The sequence below is a fragment of the Amblyomma mixtum genome, chromosome 1 (assembly GCF_055824585.1).
Source record: "Amblyomma mixtum isolate Tamu chromosome 1, ASM5582458v1, whole genome shotgun sequence".
NCBI classification, from domain to species: Eukaryota; Metazoa; Arthropoda; class Arachnida; order Ixodida; family Ixodidae; genus Amblyomma; species Amblyomma mixtum.
Genome location: NC_143012.1, coordinates 165,161,565 through 165,178,650, shown reverse-complemented (window position 1 = coordinate 165,178,650; position 17,086 = coordinate 165,161,565).

Here is a 17,086-nt window from a genome sequence, read left to right as displayed (position 1 = left end):
ATGCCTACGGTGAGGGATTGGCCAGGGCTTGGTGCAGATCCAAAAAGTGTTATTCTTGGTGTAAAAAAGAAGACAGGCATACGCGCTAGCCGCATGACAATCGTTTGCTGCACACTTCTGGGTGGGCCGGCTGCTCTCGGACTGCTGTTGGGTCTGGTCCCATTCCGAAGCTTCTCCAAATAAACCGCAACCTCACACTAGGTCGACCGTCTTCTTATCCGTCATTTAGTTCTGCAATTTTACCTATTTGGATTTTTACCATCTTGCCCAAATGAGCACTTTGCTGCTCATAGATAATAGCCAGTGTGCAGAACATTCCAAAGAGTGCGTAATGCTTTCTGCGACACGGTGATCAGCGCAGACTTCGCCTGCATTCTGCTAGCGGGCACGGTTAGCTTCGTTGATTTCCCCGGCCAGATGGCGGTGTCTCTTTTCTTCAAATTTTAATGTAACTGCATTATATCGCTCATCTCAACGAAATCGTGCTCCCGGCGGCATCCAGCAGCATGTGTTTAAAAAAACTCAGATGATGTCACCGTGGTCTCGCATGACATCAGTACTAGACAACAAGATAAGTAACGTCTAGGAACCCAGAGACGTCATCAACAAAGAAAAATAAAATTTGTTTCGAGGCTCTGGAGAACTAATCGAAAGACTTTTAGATTGCGAGACTAGCACGCAACCCGCAGGCACGTAAACGACCCACCTTCTTGCAAAATTATGGTGAACCCGGTGTGTGCGTTGCCTTCACGGCATGCTATTGAGTAGGTGTGTTCAATCTTCATTGAACCTCGCAACAGAATTCACGATGAGAAATGCTTCGGCAACCAAAACATATAAGACGTACTGAGTGTCTTCCGTAATTTTTCTTCAAATGAGAAGCTTCTTTGAAAGCTGTAATATAGACTCTCTTTAGCCATATAGCTGTGCTCACGTGGGTGGGTTATTATACCCTTGTAGATGCCTAGTTGCTGGGCGCAGCTATTCGCCACACGAAAACACATGATGAGGCAGAAAAAAAGACAGGGACACGAAGCAATGCCGAACTTTACGACAATAAATTCTTGGCTTTTGAAAGAAAGGACAAGGGGTAACTAAGGCTACACTATAATGATATCACCAATGTTTTAAGAGGAATGATCGCTTAAACAAAGCGCGGAAAAGAAGCATATCCTGTGGAAAAGTAATATAAGAAGATGCTTTTTCGACTGTTGTAAAGATCGTAGTACACGGGCCTGGAAAGAATTACTATCAGACGTGGGTCGTCGTTAAGCAAGGTACGGCGAAGGCTAAGCAGCGGCGGAAGCAGCCAGCACACATATGTCTCCTGGGTGGCTGAGTGCCTGCTTTCTACTCGGCGACCGTTGCCCCAAGCCTGCCGTCATGGACCACACAGGGGACCCAGGTGACAGCTGATTCCATTTACCGAGCCCTTCCTGGTCGGAGTACAGAACCATAAAGGGGTTGAAGTTTTAGCAAAAACAGACCGCCTTTCCGAAGTCTCTTCAAGTGTCGCCGCCGCCGCGGGGAGACCGAAGTTATCTTCCCCAATTGCTGTGAGCGTGCCGGGGGAACAAAGGGCTTCGTTTGCTGTGGCTCTTAGGCGAGCCAGGCACCGCGACGAGCTGGCGGGCATCGTTCGACAAGGGACAAGGAACCACTTTCGGCATTTTCGTGACCTCGCGTCCGGCCTCGAGCGGCGGGTGTCTTTGATTATCAGCAGATGTTGGTGACCCGCAGAAACCTTCGACTGGCCGGAGGCCATCACCTACCACAGTCAACGCTACCTCGACGACAACCTTCTCTCCCTCAGACTCAACATGTGACGTGGGCGTGGCCCTAAGTGCAGTGGCGTGTGTGTGCGCACAGGTGAAAGCTCTAGGCCCCTCCCACTCCGGCAAGGGCGTCCTCAACCTAGGGACTTTAGGGAACAAGAATGCTATAAATGTCGAGAACGAATGCGGCAGAATCAGCTCACTTCGCCTCATTTTGAGCTCACTTCAAGCCTCTCTTAGCCTCCCATAGAGCCTCTTTTGGAGCCTCACTTCAGTCTCTAACCATGTTGTAAAAAGATGTAAATAAACCCTCTTGTAATCTTCCTCCCATCACCTTAACTCTTTGACTTGGCGGCACTCCTGTCCTGGTGGTGGTGGGAACGGTGTCGGTAGCTTGACCACGGTTCCGTCAAGCGAGCAGCAGCAGCAGCAGCGAGCTAGCAACGACCCCGAACCGACCCATCATCGCCAACAACTGGTGGCAGCGTCAACAACTGGTGGCAGCGGTGGGGTGAACCTGGTGACATGGTGCTGCATCTGCGGGTGAGTGTTTGGTTTTTGCTTTGGATCCTCCAGGCTTCAAATTCTGGGTTAATAATTTGAACTGCTGGTTGATCGGTGTTTGTATGTCTGTAGCACAGAGGTAGTTGCACAGAATCACCATGAGCGAGCAAAACCAATATTTAAAAGCAGCGACCGTGGACCTGACGAGGTTGTCGAGGACAGAACTGTTGTTCTTGTGCGACGAGTTAAGTGTGCATGTGGAGGAAAGAGCGGAAGATGCGGATATTATCCAGGCAATCAAATGTTTTGAAACGGAAGAAGAAGATGATTTTGAAATTGCTTGGGATAATACGCACAGGTGGGCAAAAGAACAGGAGCGTAGAAGAGCTGAGGAAGCGGAAAGAGAGGAACGAGAGGCACAGCACCAGGAGTGTATGGCGAAGCTAGCAGCGGAGCTAGAAGAGCTTAAACTCGAGGCTGAGAAAAGGCGGCTCGCAATGCTCAGTGGTCTTAATGGGAACGAAGTAGCAATGAGTGACGCTATCTCCGTCCAGACATGGCCTTCAATGTTCCAGTCCATCGCCGAGTTAGAGAGACATGACGCCATAATACAGGATTGCGAAATGGCGCAAAACCGGCATGGATGGCACACGACAGAGCACGGCCAAAATAGAGAGGCTACAGAGACCATCTCAGAGTTAGCTAGGAGTAACTCCGCTAGAGCTCGTTCAGAAAACGAGTGGAGAGGGCACAGATGGCGTCGGACAAAGCCGAGCCAAGAGAGACCTCCTAAGCTAGCTAAACAGACCGTCGCCCAGTCAGATAGTCGCAAACCTGTGAATAAGGGCCGAGAAACGGAGTCTAACCGGCACCCGCGGTTTAGAATAGAGAGAGCTCCGAAGAGAGGCGGTGCAGTGAGAGTAGGAACCGTGGCCGATTTGGTTAAGCGCGAGGACGCTAGAAAGGGGCCTGTAAAGGCGACTAACCGGCACGGGTGTGAAAGGGATAACTTCCCCAAAGGTAGACGTTTCGGAAAGGAAACAAAGGGAAGCCCTTTAGTGATTGAGAATCGTGGCAACTGTGAGTTAAAGCGTCACTGCGGCGTCAGTGAACAAGCCAATGTTGTGGCTACCTCGGCGAAGCTGGCGAATAAAGAGTGTGGAGCTGCGTTTGGGTTAAAACGCAGTATTGAACGCCATGCTGAGAAAAAGGACGAGAGCCCGATTCTAGATGAGCAGTGCGTTTCAGAGGAAACCACTCAGAGCGTGAGTGACCAAGCCAGTGTTGTGGATATCTCGGCGAAGCTGGTGTATCAAGAGTGCGAAGCTGCTGTTGAGTTAAAACGCAGTATTGAAAGCCAGGCTGAGACACAGGAAGAGAGCCCGATTCGAAAAGAGCAGTGCGTTTCGGAGGAAAGCACTGAGAGCGATAAGCCAGCTGCAGAGGACTACCTTCAGGGGAGCGAACTGCTCATTTCCGGGGCAGCTGAAGGTCCGTCTGTCAGCTCTGTAGAGATGACCATCTGTTGCGAAGGCAAAGAGGTCAATTTTGTGAGTAAGGAAGGATCACGCGGTGCATGTCAAGGGCTGGAGGAAACAGTCTTGGCTCATGCGGTGCACGCGGAAAGTCCAAAGCGAAAAAGGAAGAGGGCGAGGACAAAAAGGAAACGGATGAAATGTCAGGCCCTAAATTCACGTGTGCGGACAGGTGCTAGTGTTAGCACAGATGAAAATGCGGCAGAAGGGAAAGAGAAGCCTTCGCGCATTAGAGCTCGCAAGCTTGCGGCTAAAGTTACTGGTCAGGCGACACGCGTGGATTGTTGTAAACCTGACCGCAGTAACCGAAAGGGAAGACCGCATCTTCCAAGCAGAGCAGGAGGGGGGTTTTTCAAAGGGCATCGGCCTGCGGGAAAGCCCAGACAACCCGTACCTGACAAGAAGGCGGAAAGGGAAAAGGCAAAGCGGCCCGAGAGACCGGGAAGCGCTAGGTTGCGCGACCGTCAGCGCATGCGAGCACAGGGTTTGAGAAACAGAGACCCCGCACGCAGGCATGTTCACCGCACGCAATTGAAAAGAAGGATGCGTCCTTCACTTTCGGCACTGGATTCCGGGAAGCGCGCAGGGCGAAAGGGTAGCCGAGCTTCGTGCTGGGGGCGAGAACAAAGAACAGCTTCTCGCGCTGGTCGCTGTGCGTCGCCAAGAGCCGGTTCTAGACTTTGCATGCCCTACCAAGGCTTTCTGAGCGTGTCGAGGGGGCGCGGAGACGACAGAGGGAGTCGTAGATGGCTTTTTTCAGAGGCCTTTTGTAGCGAAATGACAACAGTGTCATCAGTCAGAGCGCGACCCCAGCGGGCGCGTCTGAAGGACTAATCACTTCAACGCGGCAGAGGTGAGTCAGCTTTCACCCCCGCGTAGCCATTCGAAGTAGCTGGTTTTTTGTTCCTTTTTTTTGTGTGTGCGAAATCAAAAAGGGAAAGGCTATATACTTACTTTGAGCTAAAGATTTGGAGTTGACGAATGTTGCTGTGTTTTCATATAACTTCGGCAAATGTTATTGGGGCCCCTGAGTTAGGAATTACGAGGGTTAATTTGCCACGCTACGAAGTTATGAGAGCACTCGCAGGAGTTTAGCGAAGATTTGTGAGTAGACTATGTGCTGTCTGCATAGTTGGAACTGTTCAGAGCATTCAAGTCTTGCTGTGTTTGAAGGTTGGCACAGGTTTCTGTTGTATCGATAGTAGACTCAGACGTGTCAGACTTGGTTGAGATACCAAGATCTTGTTGCTACATTAACGCCAGTGTAGCTAATGCCTTGCGAAAGGCAAAGAAAAAAATAAGTGCGTGTATTTGTGCTCATTTGCGTACTCGTGTTTCCTGGCGCGTGGTTATTATCCGATTGCGGTATTCGGAGATTAACCGAATGAACTGAAAGTGCAGAATTTTGTGGAGAACAGCTGTAGCAGCTTGTGTATAGGTTATGGTGCCTGACACAATGAGTTTAAGAGAAGTTTTGCGTCAGTACTGGAATGAGTACGGATTCTGAAGAGCAGTCGTATCTTTGTGAGTTTAACTGGAGCAGTTGATTCTCAGTCTCGAGCGATCAAGGTTCTTTGAGAAGAGCCAGAGGATTACACTGAGCGTGGGCCAAATTTTAATGAGACTTTAGATATTCGGGTGGTATTGGGGATCAGAGCTTGATTGATAAGGAATGGAGTTTCTATTCAAAATTTGTAGGCTTTGACACACCACCGCTTATCGGACAACGTGGCAGTCTGTCTATGGCAACCTCAGATGTGACGCGGACGCTCGCTTTGACCCTAAATTCGGGCAAAATTGAAGGGTCAGTATTCTGGAGAAGGGTTTTGTTTGGTACTAAAAGGAAGCCTGGTGGGTCTTGAGTGAATTCCGAACGCTTGCGCGTGGAGCGGTGCTTTGTTGTTTGGAACGTCCCATCTGTGCTTTCCTTTGTTGTTGGTTTGGTGTTTTGGATTTGCCTTGGAAGTTGATGTTGCAAGCCAAGATATCAACGTGGACGCGAGCCCATCTCTTCCTGCCCAGCGGTGGGGAACGCTGGCCATTCGAGATTTTCCGGGCCGCGGAGGAGCTGTAAAGATCGTAGTACACGGGCCTGGAAAGAATTACTATCAGACGTGGGTCGTCGTTAAGCAAGGTACGGCGAAGGCTAAGCAGCGGCGGAAGCAGCCAGCACACATATGTCTCCTGGGTGGCTGAGTGCCTGCTTTCTACTCGGCGACCGTTGCCCCAAGCCTGCCGTCATGGACCACACAGGGGACCCAGGTGACAGCTGATTCCATTTACCGAGCCCTTCCTGGTCGGAGTACAGAACCATAAAGGGGTTGAAGTTTTAGCAAAAACAGACCGCCTTTCCGAAGTCTCTTCAAGTGTCGCCGCCGCCGCGGGGAGACCGACGTTATCTTCCCCAATTGCTGTGAGCGTGCCGGGGGAACAAAGGGCTTCGTTTGCTGTGGCTCTTAGGCGAGCCAGGCACCGCGACGAGCTGGCGGGCATCGTTCGACAAGGGACAAGGAACCACTTTCGGCATTTTCGTGACCTCGCGTCCGGCCTCGAGCGGCGGGTGTCTTTGATTATCAGCAGATGTTGGTGACCCGCAGAAACCTTCGACTGGCCGGAGGCCATCACCTACCACAGTCAACGCTACCTCGACGACAACCTTCTCTCCCTCAGACTCAACATGTGACGTGGGCGTGGCCCTAAGTGCAGTGGCGTGTGTGTGCGCACAGGTGAAAGCTCTAGGCCCCTCCCACTCCGGCAAGGGCGTCCTCAACCTAGGGACTTTAGGGAACAAGAATGCCATAAATGTCGAGAACGAATGCGGCAGAATCAGCTCACTTCGCCTCATTTTGAACTCACTTCAAGCCTCTCTTAGCCTCCCATAGAGCCTCTTTTGGAGCCTCACTTCAGTCTCTAACCATGTTGTAAAAAGATGTAAATAAACCCTCTTGTAATCTTCCTCCCATCACCTTAACTCTTTGACTTGGCGGCACTCCTGTCCTGGTGGTGGTGGGAACGGTGTCGGTAGCTTGACCACGATTCCGTCAAGCGAGCAGCAGCAGCAGCAGCGAGCTAGCAACGACCCCGAACCGACCCATCATCGCCAACAACTGGTGGCAGCGTCAACAACTGGTGGCAGCGGTGGGGTGAACCTGGTGACATGGTGCTGCATCTGCGGGTGAGTGTTTGGTTTTTGCTTTGGATCCTCCAGGCTTCAAATTCTGGGTTAATAATTTGAACTGCTGGTTGATCGGTGTTTGTATGTCTGTAGCACAGAGGTAGTTGCACAGAATCACCATGAGCGAGCAAAACCAATATTTAAAAGCAGCGACCGTGGACCTGACGAGGTTGTCGAGGACAGAACTGTTGTTCTTGTGCGACGAGTTAAGTGTGCATGTGGAGGAAAGAGCGGAAGATGCGGATATTATCCAGGCAATCAAATGTTTTGAAACGGAAGAAGAAGATGATTTTGAAATTGCTTGGGATAATACGCACAGGTGGGCAAAAGAACAGGAGCGTAGAAGAGCTGAGGAAGCGGAAAGAGAGGAACGAGAGGCACAGCACCAGGAGTGTATGGCGAAGCTAGCAGCGGAGCTAGAAGAGCTTAAACTCGAGGCTGAGAAAAGGCGGCTCGCAATGCTCAGTGGTCTTAATGGGAACGAAGTAGCAATGAGTGACGCTATCTCCGTCCAGACATGGCCTTCAATGTTCCAGTCCATCGCCGAGTTAGAGAGACATGACGCCATAATACAGGATTGCGAAATGGCGCAAAACCGGCATGGATGGCACACGACAGAGCACGGCCAAAATAGAGAGGCTACAGAGACCGTCTCAGAGTTAGCTAGGAGTAACTCCGCTAGAGCTCGTTCAGAAAACGAGTGGAGAGGGCACAGATGGCGTCGGACAAAGCCGAGCCAAGAGAGACCTCCTAAGCTAGCTAAACAGACCGTCGCCCAGTCAGATAGTCGCAAACCTGTGAATAAGGGCCGAGAAACGGAGTCTAACCGGCACCCGCGGTTTAGAATAGAGAGAGCTCCGAAGAGAGGCGGTGCAGTGAGAGTAGGAACCGTGGCCGATTTGGTTAAGCGCGAGGACGCTAGAAAGGGGCCTGTAAAGGCGACTAACCGGCACGGGTGTGAAAGGGATAACTTCCCCAAAGGTAGACGTTTCGGAAAGGAAACAAAGGGAAGCCCTTTAGTGATTGAGAATCGTGGCAACTGTGAGTTAAAGCGTCACTGCGGCGTCAGTGAACAAGCCAATGTTGTGGCTACCTCGGCGAAGCTGGCGAATAAAGAGTGTGGAGCTGCGTTTGGGTTAAAACGCAGTATTGAACGCCATGCTGAGAAAAAGGACGAGAGCCCGATTCTAGATGAGCAGTGCGTTTCAGAGGAAACCACTCAGAGCGTGAGTGACCAAGCCAGTGTTGTGGATATCTCGGCGAAGCTGGTGTATCAAGAGTGCGAAGCTGCTGTTGAGTTAAAACGCAGTATTGAAAGCCAGGCTGAGACACAGGAAGAGAGCCCGATTCGAAAAGAGCAGTGCGTTTCGGAGGAAAGCACTGAGAGCGATAAGCCAGCTGCAGAGGACTACCTTCAGGGGAGCGAACTGCTCATTTCCGGGGCAGCTGAAGGTCCGTCTGTCAGCTCTGTAGAGATGACCATCTGTTGCGAAGGCAAAGAGGTCAATTTTGTGAGTAAGGAAGGATCACGCGGTGCATGTCAAGGGCTGGAGGAAACAGTCTTGGCTCATGCGGTGCACGCGGAAAGTCCAAAGCGAAAAAGGAAGAGGGCGAGGACAAAAAGGAAACGGATGAAATGTCAGGCCCTAAATTCACGTGTGCGGACAGGTGCTAGTGTTAGCACAGATGAAAATGCGGCAGAAGGGAAAGAGAAGCCTTCGCGCATTAGAGCTCGCAAGCTTGCGGCTAAAGTTACTGGTCAGGCGACACGCGTGGATTGTTGTAAACCTGACCGCAGTAACCGAAAGGGAAGACCGCATCTTCCAAGCAGAGCAGGAGGGGGGTTTTTCAAAGGGCATCGGCCTGCGGGAAAGCCCAGACAACCCGTACCTGACAAGAAGGCGGAAAGGGAAAAGGCAAAGCGGCCCGAGAGACCGGGAAGCGCTAGGTTGCGCGACCGTCAGCGCATGCGAGCACAGGGATTGAGAAACAGAGACCCCGCACGCAGGCATGTTCACCGCACGCAATTGAAAAGAAGGATGCGTCCTTCACTTTCGGCACTGGATTCCGGGAAGCGCGCAGGGCGAAAGGGTAGCCGAGCTTCGTGCTGGGGGCGAGAACAAAGAACAGCTTCTCGCGCTGGTCGCTGTGCGTCGCCAAGAGCCGGTTCTAGACTTTGCATGCCCTACCAAGGCTTTCTGAGCGTGTCGAGGGGGCGCGGAGACGACAGAGGGAGTCGTAGATGGCTTTTTTCAGAGGCCTTTTGTAGCGAAATGACAACAGTGTCATCAGTCAGAGCGCGACCCCAGCGGGCGCGTCTGAAGGACTAATCACTTCAACGCGGCAGAGGTGAGTCAGCTTTCACCCCCGCGTAGCCATTCGAAGTAGCTGGTTTTTTGTTCCTTTTTTTTGTGTGTGCGAAATCAAAAAGGGAAAGGCTATATACTTACTTTGAGCTAAAGATTTGGAGTTGACGAATGTTGCTGTGTTTTCATATAACTTCGGCAAATGTTATTGGGGCCCCTGAGTTAGGAATTACGAGGGTTAATTTGCCACGCTACGAAGTTATGAGAGCACTCGCAGGAGTTTAGCGAAGATTTGTGAGTAGACTATGTGCTGTCTGCATAGTTGGAACTGTTCAGAGCATTCAAGTCTTGCTGTGTTTGAAGGTTGGCACAGGTTTCTGTTGTATCGATAGTAGACTCAGACGTGTCAGACTTGGTTGAGATACCAAGATCTTGTTGCTACATTAACGCCAGTGTAGCTAATGCCTTGCGAAAGGCAAAGAAAAAAATAAGTGCGTGTATTTGTGCTCATTTGCGTACTCGTGTTTCCTGGCGCGTGGTTATTATCCGATTGCGGTATTCGGAGATTAACCGAATGAACTGAAAGTGCAGAGTTTTGTGGAGAACAGCTGTAGCAGCTTGTGTATAGGTTATGGTGCCTGACACAATGAGTTTAAGAGAAGTTTTGCGTCAGTACTGGAATGAGTACGGATTCTGAAGAGCAGTCGTATCTTTGTGAGTTTAACTGGAGCAGTTGATTCTCAGTCTCGAGCGATCAAGGTTCTTTGAGAAGAGCCAGAGGATTACACTGAGCGTGGGCCAAATTTTAATGAGACTTTAGATATTCGGGTGGTATTGGGGATCAGAGCTTGATTGATAAGGAATGGAGTTTCTATTCAAAATTTGTAGGCTTTGACACACCACCGCTTATCGGACAACGTGGCAGTCTGTCTATGGCAACCTCAGATGTGACGCGGACGCTCGCTTTGACCCTAAATTCGGGCAAAATTGAAGGGTCAGTATTCTGGAGAAGGGTTTTGTTTGGTACTAAAAGGAAGCCTGGTGGGTCTTGAGTGAATTCCGAACGCTTGCGCGTGGAGCGGTGCTTTGTTGTTTGGAACGTCCCATCTGTGCTTTCCTTTGTTGTTGGTTTGGTGTTTTGGATTTGCCTTGGAAGTTGATGTTGCAAGCCAAGATATCAACGTGGACGCGAGCCCATCTCTTCCTGCCCAGCGGTGGGGAACGCTGGCCATTCGAGATTTTCCGGGCCGCGGAGGAGCTGTAAAGATCGTAGTACACGGGCCTGGAAAGAATTACTATCAGACGTGGGTCGTCGTTAAGCAAGGTACGGCGAAGGCTAAGCAGCGGCGGAAGCAGCCAGCACACATATGTCTCCTGGGTGGCTGAGTGCCTGCTTTCTACTCGGCGACCGTTGCCCCAAGCCTGCCGTCATGGACCACACAGGGGACCCAGGTGACAGCTGATTCCATTTACCGAGCCCTTCCTGGTCGGAGTACAGAACCATAAAGGGGTTGAAGTTTTAGCAAAAACAGACCGCCTTTCCGAAGTCTCTTCAAGTGTCGCCGCCGCCGCGGGGAGACCGACGTTATCTTCCCCAATTGCTGTGAGCGTGCCGGGGGAACAAAGGGCTTCGTTTGCTGTGGCTCTTAGGCGAGCCAGGCACCGCGACGAGCTGGCGGGCATCGTTCGACAAGGGACAAGGAACCACTTTCGGCATTTTCGTGACCTCGCGTCCGGCCTCGAGCGGCGGGTGTCTTTGATTATCAGCAGATGTTGGTGACCCGCAGAAACCTTCGACTGGCCGGAGGCCATCACCTACCACAGTCAACGCTACCTCGACGACAACCTTCTCTCCCTCAGACTCAACATGTGACGTGGGCGTGGCCCTAAGTGCAGTGGCGTGTGTGTGCGCACAGGTGAAAGCTCTAGGCCCCTCCCACTCCGGCAAGGGCGTCCTCAACCTAGGGACTTTAGGGAACAAGAATGCTATAAATGTCGAGAACGAATGCGGCAGAATCAGCTCACTTCGCCTCATTTTGAGCTCACTTCAAGCCTCTCTTAGCCTCCCATAGAGCCTCTTTTGGAGCCTCACTTCAGTCTCTAACCATGTTGTAAAAAGATGTAAATAAACCCTCTTGTAATCTTCCTCCCATCACCTTAACTCTTTGACTTGGCGGCACTCCTGTCCTGGTGGTGGTGGGAACGGTGTCGGTAGCTTGACCACGGTTCCGTCAAGCGAGCAGCAGCAGCAGCAGCGAGCTAGCAACGACCCCGAACCGACCCATCATCGCCAACAACTGGTGGCAGCGTCAACACTGTGTTTGAGTCGTCTTCCCCCCCACTGTAATGCCTCACGGCGCTGTGGGTACTGTAATACATAAATAAATAAATATAATTTTCTGTATTTGAGAGATACTTCTCCTGTAGGCCGCGTCCTTGCGGTCATTAATATTGAAAGGTCACGCTTTAGGCACGTACCCTGTTCTTCAGAAGCTAGCTTAACACCACATATGAAGTAATTACCTATGGATGGCGTGAGGAGAAGACCTACATTTCTGTGTGGCTGCAGAATGGAAGAAAATTCCACTTTCCTGAAACAGCACTCCCTTTTCCGCGCGACCAAAGGAAAGTGTTGCTCTACAATAATGGTAGTTGAAACACCTGTTTTTGGCGTCGTAGTCTTTCATTGAGGCTGTTATAATATGAAATGCGTACGGGGTCCTTATACATTCGGAAACTCCACTGGGCACGCTTTAGTTTATTGCAATGCCTGTTGTGAAGCCCTTTCTTCGGTGAAAAAGGCACCGCGTTGAATATCGTAGCATGCTGCAGTTGGAAACTCTACGTGCTGCCCAAAACAATGTTGCAGAGTCGGTCCTGACCCACGAAGGACACGCGAGAATGGCTGCCATCGTGATTACTTAGCGTGAGGTGAGCTGCTGCTATATCGTCCTACTCCCCCCTGATTGTGGCTGAAAAAGAAAGCAGGGCCGCTTCATCCTTATGCGATGAGGCTTTTTATATGTACAGAGGAGTCATGTGTGGCAGTCTACAGAAGCGAGCACCACCCTGAGCGAAAGGAAAAAGAGAAGGAATAACGTGGTCTCTTACGTCGTTACTCCTTGTCTCTATTGCAGCGCAGCTACGTTCTTTCAATCATAAGGAAGAAAAAACAAGGATGTACAGTAGGTAAGAGCGTAAGAAGAAAATAAAGAGAGAATAAATGAATAAATGCGCTAGAGGCTGCTTGATGCAGCGGTTGAGAAGCAAATCGGACGATCATCATCATAATCAGCCTGACTGAGACCACTGCAGGGCAAAGGCCTCTCCCAAGTCCCTCCAATTAACCCTGTCCTCTGACAGTTCCGGCCACCCTATCCCGTAATCGCCCACCTGATTTCTGCCGCCAACTGCCTCAGTAGGGTGCGACCGGGCGGCGGCCACCACGACTGGAGTCCCAAACTAGGAACCGCTCCTTAGTGCGTGTAGGGATCGGTCCATTAAGAGCATCTGATCCAAGCATACCTCCTGTACCTTCCTAATAAATGTTTTCACCACCACCACCTGCTACGCTTGCCTTCTCTTGTAATCCAGTCCGATACCCTCAAGGACCAGCGGTTATCTTCATCATCAGTCTGACGACGCCCACTGCAGGGCAAAGGCCTCTCCCATGTCTCTCCAACAAACCCTGTCCTTCGCCAGTTGCCAGCACCGTATTCCCTTAAATTTCTTAATCTCATCCACCCACCTAATTTTCTGCCGCCCCCTGCTATGCTTGCCTTCTCTTGGAATCCACTCCGTTACCCTTAAGGACCAGCGGTTATCTTGCCTTCGCATTACATGCCCTGCCCAAGCGCACTTCTTCCTCTTGATTTCGACTAGGATGTAATTAACCGCCTTTGTTCTCTCACCCACTTCGCCCGCTTCCGATCTCTTAACGTTACACCCATCATTTTTCTTTCCATAGCTCGCTGCGTTGTGCTTAACCCTTTCGGCTCTGGTGTCCTATAAAAAGGACACGAAGCAAAACGGCTATAAGTCATGATTAAAATGCCCAATAACCTGAAACAAGGACTGAGCCAACTCCCAAGGCATCCCTATAAGCACAGACATCACTTTCTCCTTCGTCTTCCTCATCGTAGCGCCGAGAGTAAACAAACAAAATGGCGGAAGATGTGAACGGCGGCTGCAATGGTAAGTGCCATTTTGCCATTTTTTTACTCCACACCTAAGAGCGTGTTCCCGATTAAAATTTTGCAGGTTGTTTCAAAGACACTAAAGGCTTTAACAGTTGCAGAACGTTTTCTGTGCGGTTAGTACATTTGTCACAGCACGCCGCAATATGTGTGTCCTATATATAGGACACCAGGCTTCAGTGGTTATAAACCACCGGCGCGCGTTGCATGCAAGTGCGGAATTTTTTTTTTTGGTAATGCCTAATTTTTGTTTTTTTTTTATTGCAGAGGCAAAAACTGTGACCTTACTCAACGGCAAAGCGGCTTTAATTAAGACATGTGCGTCTCGAGGATCCAGATGTCATGTTTGCTGCACTGAAGGATGGTTACGTGTCGGAGGTTGAAGACGCTGAGGAGGACGTGGATTTGAGCTCTCGGCTGCCTCCAGCGGTGATGAAGTTGACAAAGCAACACCGGAAGACAGGTCGTAATGCAGGAGAGCTTTCAATAAGCTAGCAGCCATGTATCACCCTCAATAATCTGGTGACGAGAATGAGAATGATCTTGATGGTCTACCGACCCCTTATGCGTATTTTTCTCGGTACGTGCCGAAGAGTGTTTTTTGCTGTTCTTGCCGAGGAAACAAACATGTATTCTATTTATCAAGAAGGAAAATTCGTTGAGATGAAGAAGAAGAAATCAGAAAGCTGATTTCACAGCATTTAGCGATGGGTGTTTTTCGCTAGCCACGGCTAGAATCTGCTTGCACATTGTAGACGTGAACGGAGACCTGTTGTGAACGCTCTGCCTTCACTACAGCGAACGCTCTGCCTTCACTACGGCGAACGCTCTGCCTTCACTACGGCGAACGCTATGCCTTCACTACGGCGAACGCTATGCCTCATTACGGCGAACGCCAAGCGCATGCTCCTCACGCTTTCCCTCGTCCCTTCCTCCCCTTACCCTCGCCCGGTCACGCTATGTAAGCTGGCTGATCGGGATGAATAAACGCTCTTTCTATCCCGAGCGTCCGTTTGTGTTCCATGGGAGCACGGCACGCGCAATGCGCGTACAAGCTTTGTAACAAGACCACACCAGCAATGATCCTTTCTGGAAGGTCAGGACAGATTTGGACACATTTCGTGAAAGATGCCTAAACCTCTCTTTCGAGGAGCATCTTTGCAGCGATGAGCAAATCATTCCGTTCAAAGGACAGCGAGACATAAAACAATAAATAAAAGGGAAACCAAATACGTGGGGAGTGTAAGTTTTCATGCTGTGCGGCGCCTTGGGGATTTTCTACGACTTCCTCGTTTATCAAGGTTCATCCACTGAACTCATTCTAGCTGTTTCAAAACTTTTCACACGGATTAATCAACGTCCACTATTAGCGGCACCTCAAGGCAACCAGCATGTTTGTTCTCAATATTTGAATTTTTGTGAAAGTCTTGAAGTAAAGAGTAACGTCAAACTTTGCTTTATTTTTGTTCTTGCAACCACTAAGCCCTGGTGTCCTATATATAGGACACGACGCCATCTTTAAAACCAAGGGAGTCCTAGAGAAATTTTTTGCTTTAGTGTGTTCCTTGGGTGGCAGTGAAGCAAAATAACACTTTAGAAAAATTCCCGAACCAGCAAAAAAAATTCAGGGCTGAAAGGGTTAACTTAAGCTGAACCCTCTTTGCTAGCCTCCACATTTCTGCCTCATAGCTGAGACACAGCTGTACCGGAAAGACATAGCTGTTGTATACTTTTCTCTTGAGGGATATTGGTGAACTGCCATTCATGATCTGGGAGAACCTGCCATATGCGCTCCACCCCATTCTTATTGTTCTAGGCATTTCCCTCTCATGAACCGGATCAGCTGTGACTACCTGCCCTAAATAGACATATTCTGTTACTGCTTCCAGCCCCTTACCACCAATTTGGAACCGCTGTTTTCTTGCTAGACTTTTGAATATTACTTTGGTTTTCTGCATATTAATTTTGAGATGAACTGTCCAAGTCCATTTCTTCCAGTGCCAGGGTGTGCTGCTGGGGTAGTTTGTTTTTGTTAGACAACGTAGAATCAGGCGCTTGCAGACGAGGACACAGAGAGGACACGCGCACAATAGGGCTGAGCTGTCAACTTTATTTCGGATGTTATTTTGATCTGGGTCTTATATTTAACAGAAGGCAAGCGCACCTACAACTCAGAACTGAAAGGGCGATCTGTAGCAGCCCCTTTTGATAAGACATTTATGGCGTGCAAAAATAAAAAACAGCACCAAAAGAATCGCTGAAATAATAGCGCAAGGCTGTGTCAACAAATGCAAGCGATTAACATAGAAAACACGGTAACAAGTTCAAAAAATGGGGCACAGAAACAGGTGAAAAGAATGGCATAAATGTCGCACTCATAAATGTGGCAAGAATTCTTGAAGTGGTAAAAACACAACTAAAAGGAATATGGGTCAGCAATGAACAGAACCAAAAATTCAATGAGGCGGTAACAGCAGGTAAAAGGATGGCTTAAGTAAGGCATCAATTAATTAAAAGGCCAAAAACTGAAAAGATTAGCACTCAAAGGTGTAAATAAAAGGTTGGAGGTGGCTTGGAAGGGCGTACAGCAACACTGACCCGAACAAGAATTTTATCTCTATTCCTTGAGTGCTATTGATGGCGCGCTAAGGCAGCCTGCTTATAGGTTGTCGATGATGGCTGCTTCAATAATTTCCTGAGTAAGTTGGGTCTTGTTTTTTGCCCAGATTGTAGTGTTCGCGAAGTTCGGACGGAGCCGTTTGAAGGGGGAGCGGTCACGACGCTGGATGACCAAGTTGCTAAACTTTTTATCTGTTACATTGAAATTATTCTCCTGCAGCCTCCTGTTCACGGAGCGGCCTGTCTGTCCAACACGTTCTTTGCCGCAAGACATAAGAATAGAATAGATGACCCCCATGGCGCGTGAGACATACCAATGTCTTATTGTGCATTCTTTCCTTCGTTCGGCTGGCTTACTGACTCGTCTACACATCTAGCAAAGGCGGTGAGGAGTGGATAAAATAACTTGAAGCCTTTATTTTTTTCCAATTGTTTCCAAATTGTGCAAGATAATGAAGAACAAGACAATCATCCATGTACCTCTGGACCATACGGCTACAAAAGAAAGATATGTGCGGCTTTCCAAGGAACTTCAGTGTTCAAAATAATTTCGACCCAGCCCGGGAATCGAACCCAACCGCCTCTGGTAAGGCAAAAGAACCGAGATGTGCTGATTTCACCATCCCAGGATGTGATCACGCTGTGTGAAGCGACAGAAAAAGGGGGGTTTAGGCTAGCGGCAGAGTCTAAAAACCTCAAAAAATCCACGTAACGACGAAACTTGTAGTGAGCCCTACAGGTAGTGAGCCGGAGAGCAAAGGAAAATTGGTTTTCTCAGCTTATTAAGCATCGTCTGTACCTCGACGCGCTGGATAATCATGTGTACAGTTTATTCAAACAGGTAGTGGAGTGCTATATTAATATAAGACTGCACAACATGCGAAAAGATGGAAACAGAGAGATGATGAAAAAGAAAGTGAGGGCGGTTCTTTCAAGGCTGGCCATTTTAAAAACTAGTGAAATGACTAGCTGGGAA